Genomic DNA, 9,134 nt, shown 5'->3' with positions numbered 1-9,134 from the left:
CAGGTGCTTCTCGTGGTCTCCCATGCCAGTGCAGGGCCCAAGCACTTGGGCCATCCTCCGCTGCACTCCTGGGCCACAGCAGAGAGCTGGACTGGACGAGGAGCAACCGGGACTAGAACCCCGCACCCATATGGGATGCCAGCGCCGCAGGCGGAAGATTAACCAAGTGAGCCATGGCACCGACCCCTCTGATGTCTTTCTTAAGGAATGCAGAGACGACTTCATCATAAATGTGAGGGCACAAAAGGACATAAAAAGAATTAAGATTCCACATTCTACAATCTGATAAAATATCAGCACCAGCAGACAGTGAAATGTTACATGTATATAATGTAACACCTAGAGCAACAACCAAGAAATGTACAAAGCACTATAAATCAGTCAATCAAGATGGAATTGCCAAAAATGATCAAACAACCAAAAGAAAACTGGGCAAAATAGGAATTAAAAAAAGGAAACAGACTCCAAGTTTCAGCTGTCACACGTAAAAGGCTCAGAAGATTTCACAGTAAGAAAAAAGCTGAACAAACTGAAAATCAACAAAACCAACATCACGGAAGTGAGGCCCCGGGGCCAAACGCTGCCTTGAAGTTCGGAGACTCGGGTGAACGCGAAGAGTAACCTCATGGCCGTGGAGAGCAGAGGCCGCTGGGCCAGGGCCTGATCACTGGGGGGAGTCGCGCTCCGACTGCCGGAGGCCCAGGCCCAGGGGCCCCACTCGACCTCCAGGAGACTCCGCAGGTTCTCTCTGTGCGGGTTGGAGAAGATTCCAACATGCTCGAGGCAGCCAAAGCAAAAAGCCATCATCTAAAAATACTCATAGGAAATTCTGTTCTCAACAACAAATCCTGCTCCCAGGGGACACCTACCATCTTCTCAGATGGAGGGCCAGGGCAGTGGCATAAGCCGGCCCCACTCTGGTGTCCATGTCTCGCATAAGAGGAGAAAAAACAGAGAAGGAGAGATTCCTCTGAAGGTCGCAGCCCAGGACTCCGACAGGCTCTGAAAAACACCCCCGAGACCTAATCCTATGATTACAGCTGTCTCTGCTCCTCAGGGTCTCCCCACCTCACCAGCGGGACTCAGGATAACAGCAGTGGGGCACACCTGAAAGACACAGACTTTCTAAAAGGAAGTTTCTAGGGAAACCCAAAGGAAAAAACTAAACACACTGGAAGAGATGGAAGCTTCGGACGTATGTCCAACCCTCAGCCCGATAAACACAAAACCTCACACCGAAGCCTGTTGACCTCATCTCCTATTATCTGATGCATCATGTCTGACTTTGCAAAAAAATTACAGGCTGGCTAAAAGGCCAGAAACACACACATACACACTCACACTCACACACACACACACACACACACACACGAGACAGGCAGGGTCAGGACCAGACTCAGATGTGATACAGATGTTGAAATCATTAGGCTGGGAATTAAAAGTGGCTGTGGTTACTATGGTAAGGGATTTAATACAGGAAATGGACAACATGCAAGAACAGGTGGGTGATGGAAGCAGCGGGCAGTCAGAAGGAACTGCTGGAGACAGAAAATGCTGGGACAAAAATGAAGAATTCCTTTGCTGGGTCCATCTACTGTAGACCGGACACCATCGTGGAGAGAATCAGTGAGCTTGAAATATGCCTGTAGAAATGTCCTAAACTGAAATGAGAGAGAGAGAGACACAATGAATTTTTAAAAAAAAAACAAATTTTCACAAACAGTGAGACCATTGCAAAAGAGGCAGCATCGTGTGGTGGGAATATCAGAAGGAGAAGAAACAGGAAATGTGTGAAGTGCTAACAGATGAGAATTTTCCAGAATTAATGACTGTGACCGACAACAGTTCCAGGAACCTCAGGAAATACCCAGGAGGGCAGGTTACAAAAAGTGCACCCAGGCACGTAGCATTCAAAGTGAAGGAAACGAAAGGCAAAGACCGAATCTTGACTTGAGCTGGAAGAAAATACCTTACCCTGCACAGGAACAAGGATAAGAATCACATGCGACTTCTCTCAGGACTGTGCAAGCAGTGACGTGAAACAGACCGAAGGAAAAATCCACCAGGCTGGACTTCTGCACACAGCGACACAGGGAAGAAGAGAGGTGGGTGTTTGGCCCATGCGGGGTCCGCGTCCCCTCCCAGGCTGCCTGGGTTCCATGCCCAACTCTCCTCCCGGTTCGAGCTGCCTGCCGATGCCCGTGGTCAGTGACATGCGTGGCCACAGTGTTCTGAGGGTCGTGAGGGAGCCATTGAGAGCGTTCTGTTCCGAGGGCCCTGCACAATCTACTGCACAGATTCATCATCATTTACTGGATCAGGAGCAGGAGGCGGCGTTATTTGAGACGGGACCTGGAGTAGTGGCAAATGCGTTCTGTAAGCACCGAAATACCTCCTAAAGGAAGAATGGCTGACATGCCAACAGAGGAGGGAAAATGGAGTCTTGCAAGATGTTTAGCTAAAGCCCTACAACGTGTAAAAGGGGAGAGGCGTGGGGTACAGCAGTTGGGCTGCTGCTTGGGGGCACCTGCGTCCCATATTGGAGCGCCTGGTTGGAGTTCCAACTCTGCTTCCAACTCTAGCTTCCTGCTAATACCTTCTGGGGGGCAGCAGACGATGGGGCAAACATCTGGGTCCTTGCCACCCACCTGGGAGACCTGGGAGAGGTTCAGACTGCCAGCTTCAGCCTGGACCAGCCCTTTTGTAAGGGCTGTTTAAGCCCTGTTTTAAGCCTTTTGGGGGGAGTGAACCAGTGGATGGAACATCTCTTCCTTCCTCTGTCTCTAACTCAGTGTGTGTGGGGTTTTCTGCCTTTTAAATCAAGTGAAAAATAAGTACAAAGAATTATAAGAGGTCAGAAAAAAAAGGGGAACCGAAAAATAAAAACAAAAGGAACAGGGCTATAAATAGAAAGTTATCTCTAAGTACGACAGATATCAACCCAACTATTAAAACTTTAAAAAGCCTCATTCTCATCCCTGTTACTTTCACCCCAGCCCCCTAAACTTCATGGATAATTTCTCTCATTGATTTCTGGTTTATCTTTCCTGTATTCCTTTTCAGAAAAAAAAAATGCACTCACATAGAGACGCATGAAACCCAGCAGGTGGTCACGTCCCCTGGTGCGCGGCTCCTTTCTGCTTAACAATATATCCTGGAAATTGTTCCAGCCGAGTCCCTAGAAACCTTCCTCACGGCTGTACCCTCCTCACGGCTGTTTCCAGCCGCGTAGCAATCTACTGCACAGATTCATCATCATTTACTGGATCAGCCTGCTCTGAATGGCATTCGGGTTGTTTCCAGTGGAAACCAGGGCTGGGTAATGGGCTTACTCATCCGTTGTCTCCTACCTGTGGAGGAGTGTTTGCAGGGCCAACTCCTCCGCGTGGGGTGGGTCAGTGAGGTGAGGGGCGTACAGATTCCTGGCTGTGGGCTTTATGCATTTATTTATTTATTTATTTATTTTGACAGGCAGAGTGGACAGTGAGAGAGAGAGACAGAGAGAAAGGTCTTCCTTTGCCGTTGGTTCACCCTCCAATGGCCACCGCGGCAGGCACGCTGCGGCCGGCACACCGCGCTGATCCGATGGCAGGAGCCAGGAGCCAGGTGCTTTTCCTGGTCTCCCATGGGGTGCAGGGCCCAAGCACTTGGGCCATCCTCCACCGCACTCCCAGGCCACAGCAGAGGGCTGGCCTGGAAGAGGGGCAACCGGGACAGAATCCGGCGCCCCGACCGGGACTAGAACCCGGTGTGCCGGTGCCGCTAGGTGGAGGATTAGCCTAGTGAGCCGCGGCGCCAGCCCGGCTTTATGCATTTTGCACTTACCCAACAACGGTGCAAGGGCTGCCCCAGCAACCTTCCTAACAGAGGGTTGAGATCATCTACATCTGCAAAGTGAACGGTAAGGAATGGAACCCCGGGGCCGGCGCTGTGGCGTAGTGCGGAATGCTGCCGCCCGCAGTGTTGGCTTCCCAGGTGGGCGCTGGTTCGAGACCTGGCTGCTCCACTTCTGATCCAGCTCTCTGTTATGGCCTGGAGGAGGGCAGAGGAGGATGGCCCGAGTGCGTGAGCCCCTGCATCCGCATGAGGGGACCCAGACGAAGCTCCTGGCTCCTGGCTTCAGAGAGGCCCAGCTCTGGTCATTGCAGCCATTTGGGGGGTAAACCAGTGGATGGGGGATCTCTCTCTCTCTCTCTCTCTCTCTCTCTGCCTCTGCCTCTCTGTGACTCTGCCTTTCAAAGAAATAAATAGTTGCAAAAAAAAAAAAAAAAAAAAGAACTGGGATGTCACGTGGTTTCAATTTCTATTTCTCGTCTTTTCCTGTGTCTGAACGGCCTATTTTATCCCAGCTTTCGTGAACTGCATTTCTGTCCTCTGCTCACTTTTCAATCGAGATTTTGGCCTTTCCTAATTGAAGACGTGCATTAGGGAGATCAGCCCCTTATCTCTACTGCGTGTTATAATTATGATCCCCAGTGACTCAGTTGCCTGTTTTGGTTTTGTTTATATTGATTTTTTAAAAAAATATTTAGTTTCTTTATTTGAAAGGCAGAGTGACAGAGAGAGAGAAAGAGAGCTTCCATCCACTGGTTCACTCCCCGAAAGGCTGCATCAGCCAGGGCTGGGCCAGGCCAAAGCCAGGATCCAGAAACTCCTTCCTGGTCTCCCACGTGGATGGTAGGGGCCCGAACTCTTGAGCTGTCTTCCGCTGCCTTCCCAGGCATACTAGCAGGGAGCTGGATTGGAAGGAGAGCAGCTGGGTCTTGAACTGGCACTCCAATACGGGACACTGGCCTCTGAGGCAGTGGCTAAACCCACTGTGCCACAACGCCAGCCTCTACGTTGATTTTTCTAAAAATCACGCACACAAATTGTCAATCTTTCAATGTTTTGGAACTGGATTTTGTCTACCATAGACAGGATATCTGCTTGCACCGATTATAAATGAATTCATCCATCATTTTAAAAGCACTTGTGTGGTTTCGTTATTTACATTTAGATTTCTAGGTCGTTGTAGTTGTGTTCTAGTTTACGGTGTGACAAAGGGATCTAATTTTATCCTTTTTCAAATACCTATGACAAAACCATTTGTCACGAAGTCTGTCTCTTCTCCAGGTATGGAGACGTCCCGTGGACCACAGGCTACATTTTCACATGTGCCCGTGTCTATTTCTACACTTCTATTTCACTGGTCTTTATGCATCAGTGCCACATTCTTAGTAGAGTTTTTCTCTTTTTATGGCTTTCCTATTTTTGTATGTTTATCTTTCCATTTGGGCATTCAAACCAACTTATTTAACTCCAGAAAAAAAAAGTTGGCATTTTTATGGATTGTAATAAGTGTACGTATCAACCCGGGGAGCACTGACATTTTTATGCCGTCGAGCCTTCTTGTCCAAGAACAAGGGCTGTCTCTCCAACTGTCTCCTTTGTTATAAATTTCACATCTCACAGCGAGCAGGATGAATTCACACAGACAATGTTGGTGAAACTGCAGACTACGAAGAATAAACAGAAAAAGGCTCAGACCTACCAGCAGGATACACTTACAAGACAAAGACAATTAGCCAGCCATCTCATCAGCAACATTAAATGCCAAGAAGCATAAAACAACAGAGGAAGAATAACTGGCAATCTAGAATTCTATACCCTGATGAGCTATCATGCAAGACATGAGGCCAAAGAAAGATATTTTCATGCCTAAAAAGCATGAAGAGTTTATGTCCACAGATGGCCTCAGCTTCCCATGAGAGAGCTACTAAAGGATGCACCTTAGCAAAATGAAAAGTGCACGCTGAGAAGGCGTGGGATGTACAAAATCAAGACTAAGTCATTTTGTCACTAAGTGGGTCAACAAATCTTCTTAGCTACTGACTTTTTACAAAGCAATTACAAAGACGGATGTGAACTTCACTAGAGCAATAACATGGAAAACGGAAGGGAAGAGGCAGAAGTGGCAAAGGCCCTTTTGTTGCTTACAAGAACAACTTCAGGCTTGGGAGGACAGTGTCGTGCACAGGAGCCTTAAAAACATACAGGCAACAGTGCAGGAACCGAAAGATGAGCTGTTGTTTCCAGAAGAGTGGAAGGATGAAAAAAGAACAGGGAAAAGGTCATCATTCCAACAGAAGGAAGGAAACAAAGGGGGAAAACACAGCAGACGGAAAACCCCAACGTGAGATGTCAGCATTACGTCCTGGTAGAGTGGGGTTCATCTCGCCTGTCAAGCATCAAGTTGGATTTAAAATAGGGTTGCATGCTGCTTGTATTCGAAGAGTATATTTGAAGCCAAACGACTGAGGTTAAGATTGTCAGCTTACTTTAAGTTAATGTTTTGTATGCTGTGTTTTTTTTTTTTTTCTTACCCCCATTGCAAGGATTAACATGCTCAATAGTCCCATCACATCAGTCTTCGGGGATTGGTTGATTGGCCGGATTCAGTTACCACTGTGGTTACAGCTCCTCCCACTTCGCGGTGTTTCCGCCTTGGCCTCAGGGGCTTTCAGGAGAAGGCTAAGGAAAGAGCCCCAAGCACTCCACTGGGGACCCCTGTCTCCCTAACAGTCCACATGTGGACGACTTCACTCAACAATTGCAAACTCACCCGGCCATTCTCCGGTTCATCCGGCTGCTTTCCCTCCTTGTTCGGAGACGCTGACAGCCACAGAGAGAACCCTTGCCGCCCAGACTCGCCACGTCAACAGGCTAGAGCCTGCAAAGCCCAGACTACCTACCCCCTTTCCCAAGGTGGAGAACAAAAACGCAGCTGACGCACAAGAGCTGCATTCCTGCTGCTTAACGAGCGCGCCCTGCACCTCTCTCTGATGTCAGTTCCTTTGTTTTCATTTTTTCATTTTGCAGTAATTGAGAAATAAGGACTGTGAGGCAAGAAACAACATCGGAACAAAAGCCACGGCCGTGCTCCGGCCAGGGGTCGCCTTTTCAGGAAGTTCACGACGTCCCGGGCCCTGGTGCACTTGTCTCTTTCAGCTGACAGAAGAGTAATTAATCGCATGAAAATGACTTCCACTGGAGGTTAATTCATTCTGGCTGACAGTCACACGCATACGCAGCTACGTCTGATGCTGCGGCAGTTGAGCGAGCTTTATTTAGAACATTTTATTTATATCCTGGGTGATTTCACTCCCAAGGAATTGAGGAGGAGAAAGAGGAGTCGGTTGCAGGGATGCAAGAAAGAACATTGCTTGTCATTTTTTTTTTAACAAAAGGGGGGAAAATGGCCAAAGTCACAGCTGAGAAGTTGGCTTTCTCCCGAGATTTAGTGGAATTCAGAAGTGTCGCGGACAGGCAGCAGGTGTGTGCCCAGGGAGGTACAGTGTGCAGAGCAAACACAGAGCTGGAGGAATTGTCCAGTTTCCTGCCGTGCTCAGACTTCCTTTATCCGCTGGCTCCTGAGAGACCCGGTGTGCGGCTGGAGCGTGTTCCCACGCAGCTAGACAGTGTGGGTGCAGGGCCTTGGGAGCCGCCTCCTTGGGAGCCGCAGGGGCGGGGGGTCACCTTTGCCAATCGTGGCTGAACCTCACTGCGGGCTTTGCTGCGTGCCAGGCACTTGACAAGCATTATCACATCTCCTCCTCACCCCAACTCTGCCACACGGACACCGCCCTCGGCTCCATTGTAAGGACCTGAGGTTCAGCAAGGTTAAGGAATGTTCTCAAGTTTGCACAGCTAGTGGGTGATGGAGGCGGGGTTCCTAACCTAGGACTTGAGGCCGAGTCTCCTCCGTAGGCTTTCTCTTAACCACTTCCTGTCGTTACTGAGACCAATGGGCCCACATCTTTGGAACACCTGCCAGACCCCAGCCCGTCTCCCTGCGGTCGTGAACTGCTTCGTTTTGCTCTGGACTGGGGCATGGGTGTCGCCTCTGAGGAGCACTGAGGGCTCAGGCGAGCTCGTAGCCAACCTGTGCTTCCCCTTGTAGGTAAAGACGGCAAAGCCAGGGTGCGAGAGGGGCTGCTCTTCACGGTCAGCGTGCAGGTCCACCCTTGTTCCTGCTGGTGTAGACCCCGGAAGGCAGCAAGCAGGCAGTGGTTCAAGTAATCGAGTTACCTCCACGCACACGTGAGACCAGGTTATGTTCCCGGCGGCTCCGGGCTCCAGCCTGGCCCAGCCCCAGCTGTTATGTGCACTTGAGAAAAGAACCATTGGGAGGGAGTTCTCTCTCCAAACGCCTGCTCCAAACACCCAAGTATTTTATCAATCATGTGTAACCACGGGTGGTTGTCCTAAGAATCAGAGATGACGTACGCTAACCCAGTGCCCAGCACACAGCAGGACCCTGTCAGTCCTGCCTCCTGGCCTCACACCAGCCCTGTTGCATCCCCAGGACGAACTCCAAACCAGGCCGTGCGAGCGGCAGCCGTGGTTACCGTTACCCTCACCAGGTTCCGGGGCCTCCTCTGCACCTGCTTTGCAGTAACCAAATTGATACGAATCATATTTTAAAACAAGCACTTCTGAACAAAGGGCACACCTAAACACAACAGCTGTCCAGCCGGCCCGCCCGGTTTGCTCATACAATAGCTATCTTAATGAAATCTCTAGTTCATTCACTCCGAGACCCTCTTACGAGGAAAGCTCCTCTCCTACCAGAATCCGGTGCACGTGGGGCGTTGAGAGACCTCCCGTTTCTCCCGACAGCACTGCCGGGGGGCTGGGTCCACTTGCCTCCCCAGCAAACAACATCCCTAACTTCCCAACACGGCCCTGCTGCCCCGCCATGTGCCTGGAAACAGGAGACAACCGTTTGTGGGGAACACGAGGCTGTGGCCACAGGGCCACACTGCCTGGCCTGTAACCTGGGCCAAGAATGGCCTCAGGGCCTCAGATTTTCCGTAGGTTGCTGTGTGATTCTGGTGAATGAGCTCACATGTGTAATGTGTTTCATTCGGTGCTGGGCCCTCAGCTGTGCCTTCCAGCAGTGATAATACGGATAAGAATATAAGAAACCAGGGCCAGCACTGGGATTGTGGCACAGCACGGGTTAAGCCAATGCTTGCAACAGAAGCATCCCGTAGTGGAAGGCTGTCTCCTCTCCCTCTGATCCAGGTTCCAGTTAATGTACCTGGGAAAGCTATGGATGATGGCCCAAGAGCTTGGGTCCCTGCCAGCCA

At 50.1% G+C, this 9,134-nt stretch overlaps 1 long non-coding RNA gene across 2 annotated transcripts; it reads right to left on the bottom strand.

Moving 5' to 3' along the window:
• Window positions 1–1,442: 1,442 nt before the first annotated feature.
• On the bottom strand, window positions 1,443–8,841 carry LOC127488700 (uncharacterized). Of its 2 annotated transcripts, XR_016226256.1 has the most exons (3): window positions 6,605–8,841; window positions 1,975–2,075; window positions 1,443–1,661 (listed from the first exon to the last, which is right to left on the bottom strand). It is a non-coding gene; the product is annotated as an uncharacterized LOC127488700 (long non-coding RNA). The 2 variants fall into 2 exon arrangements; XR_011384494.2 differs by lacking the exon at window positions 6,605–8,841 and having other exon boundaries at window positions 1,975–2,441.
• Window positions 8,842–9,134: the final 293 nt, after the last annotated feature.

This window comes from Oryctolagus cuniculus, chromosome 19 (genome assembly GCF_051225735.1).
Source record: "Oryctolagus cuniculus isolate XC-2025 breed Fujian yellow rabbit chromosome 19, ASM5122573v1, whole genome shotgun sequence".
Classification (NCBI taxonomy): domain Eukaryota; kingdom Metazoa; phylum Chordata; class Mammalia; order Lagomorpha; family Leporidae; genus Oryctolagus; species Oryctolagus cuniculus.
The sequence above is the reverse complement of the archived record's forward strand: the minus strand, read 5'-3'. Positions and strand labels throughout refer to the sequence as shown.